The sequence below is a fragment of the Neolamprologus multifasciatus genome, unplaced genomic scaffold (genome assembly GCF_963576455.1).
Source record: "Neolamprologus multifasciatus unplaced genomic scaffold, fNeoMul1.2 chr13_unloc_4, whole genome shotgun sequence".
NCBI lineage: Eukaryota > Metazoa > Chordata > Actinopteri > Cichliformes > Cichlidae > Neolamprologus > Neolamprologus multifasciatus.
Window position 1 is genome coordinate 166,856 of NW_028181977.1, and position 2,527 is coordinate 169,382.

Consider the following 2,527-nt stretch of genomic DNA (forward strand, 5'->3'; position numbering starts at 1 on the left):
ATCTGTAAGACTTATAAGACATGAAGCTTGTCAGGGTTATATTGTTGATTGTCATATATGCTTAGAGTTTTATAGTCAATGTCATGTTGGTAGAGGGTTGATCCTTAGGAGTCTGCAGAGACTTTGTGTGCATTCCAGAGTGTTCTGGCATTCACACCCACATCCTGGGAGCATGGGAGAGGTCGTACCTGCTCTTATTGTTTTGTGGTAGGATGAACGTATCTATATCTGTTTTAGTCTAAGTGCCTTTTGTTTAGATGAACTGCTGGACTTCCAGACCAGCAGGTTTAGGGAAGTCTTTATGGGGTCACACTCTGACCCCACACACACACACACACACACACACTTACACAACGCACAGGCAAGGTACTCTTTGTTTGTATGTATACGTCATATGTTAATGAACCTATGTATATTCATGTAACCTCAATAAACATTGACATCAACCTGTATGCCTTTATATGACATCATACCGTATGCATCGATGACATCAATCTGTAAGACTTAGATGACATCAAGCTCTTTGCCATGAATGACATCATACTGTATGCCTATATGACATCATACTGTAGCCTGGGAAATGGTTAGCCACACAGGACACAATTACTGGGTTCTTAATGTGCAGTTTTATTGTCAATGCCGACTGAATAAACAAAAAAATGTCCTTTGACCTTTACTTTTGTCAAACAGCGGCCATATGGACTTGTACTGAACATCGACAGCACGAGAGGTAACGTGGCAAAGTAACAGAATAACCGACTAAACAAAGATGCGCCAATACAATACGAGGAATAAAGGAAATGAAATACAAAACACAAAAATACGGCAGTGACCTCTGTGTGCAGAACAAAATACAAAGAGCTAAATCACACAAGGCTCCTTTAAAAAACTGTGGAAGTGTTACATACATTTTTATAAACACTTACATTCCACAGAAATCTCAGCTCACTCGGATACTGGAGCACACAGACGATCTCGCAACTTATCCCTTGCATGGAGAAAATGGCCGCTCCACGCTGCACATACAGGTCCTTTGCATCATACATTTCAGAAATACATCATCTTGTTAAAATACTGACGTCTTGCCACTGCACTACAATTATACCAATATGTTTCAATGAGTTATGTGCATATTTAACAATTCCTTACCAACAATTTAACTCCTTCACAACATTCCCGTTCCACATCCACAAGAAGAAGAAAAGTCCCGAAATTCAGTTCTTGTCAAGTCTTATTTTGGAAAACTAAAAAAAGTTAAAAAAAAGTCCCCCCCCCCCCCCCGTGACCACAATATGCAACTACACAAACCTATAAAATTAACAGCTTCAAGTGCACGCAACATGCAGATAGCCAAAGAAATAGCACAAGCAATAACATTAAATTACCCAATAACATTCTTGTCTTACCATACATGGAAACAAAGAAACAACATTTTAAGACCCCTTTTTGAACCTTAAATGGTTAACTGAAATGGAAAATATTATTATTAATTTACCACTCAGCTAACATACTGTATGTCTATATGACATCATACTGAATGTCTATATGACATCATACTGAATGCCTATATGACATCATACTGAATGCCTTATATGACATCATACTGTTCTTGCATGAATCGGACCAACAATACAGACTTGTAATGAACGCTCTTCCTTACCAGTGAATCCCGAAGCTCTTTTGGAATATCCTGTGTTGTCTGTGTTTCCAAATCCATGATAGATGCTTGAACATGAGTCTCCTTTTATATGAACTCAAGACTCCTCTTTCAGTCCCACCCACATTTAAGTCAATGACATTCAGTCATGAAATCATTGGTTGGCTAACGACTGTAGTAGCGGCCCATTGTATTTTGGTTTCCTCTTTTGTCTCCAGTAACTGTTGAAGGTTTTGTGCGGCTTCAATCACAGGCATCTTATTAACACATAAATTAACGATTCCCTGAACTATTCAAAATAAAGACTTCCCCAAATAGGAGCACTATGGCAAAAGGAAAACCACAAGTGTTTCCATTTGAGGGATCTCTATTTGAGATGTTCTGTAAGTGAACCATGTTAACTAAAGTGTTCTTCAAAGTGTCTATTTGCTGTAAACTCATATGCAAGGTCACTTTGAGTGGGTGCACTTAGGAATACAACCACCATCAGTGTCTCCATTCAAAGTGATCTTGATATGAAACATAGAACTCAATTTTTTAGATGCAATCAGGTAGAATTTGTAGCAGTTGTTGTGTACAACTGGTCCAAGCAGATGCACTAACTGAATTTAAGAGACAAGTTCTTGCATGAGTTGAACCAATAATACAGACTTGTAATGAACGCTCTTCCTTACCAGTGAATCCCGAAGCTCTTTTGGAATATCCTGGATTGTCTGTGTTTCCAAATCCATGAGAGATGCTTGAACATGAGTCTCCTTTTATATGAACTCAAGACTCCTCTTTCAGTCCCACCCACATTTAAGTCAATGACATTCAGTCATGAAACCAATGGTTGGCTAACGACTGTTGTAGCGGCCCATTGTATTTTGG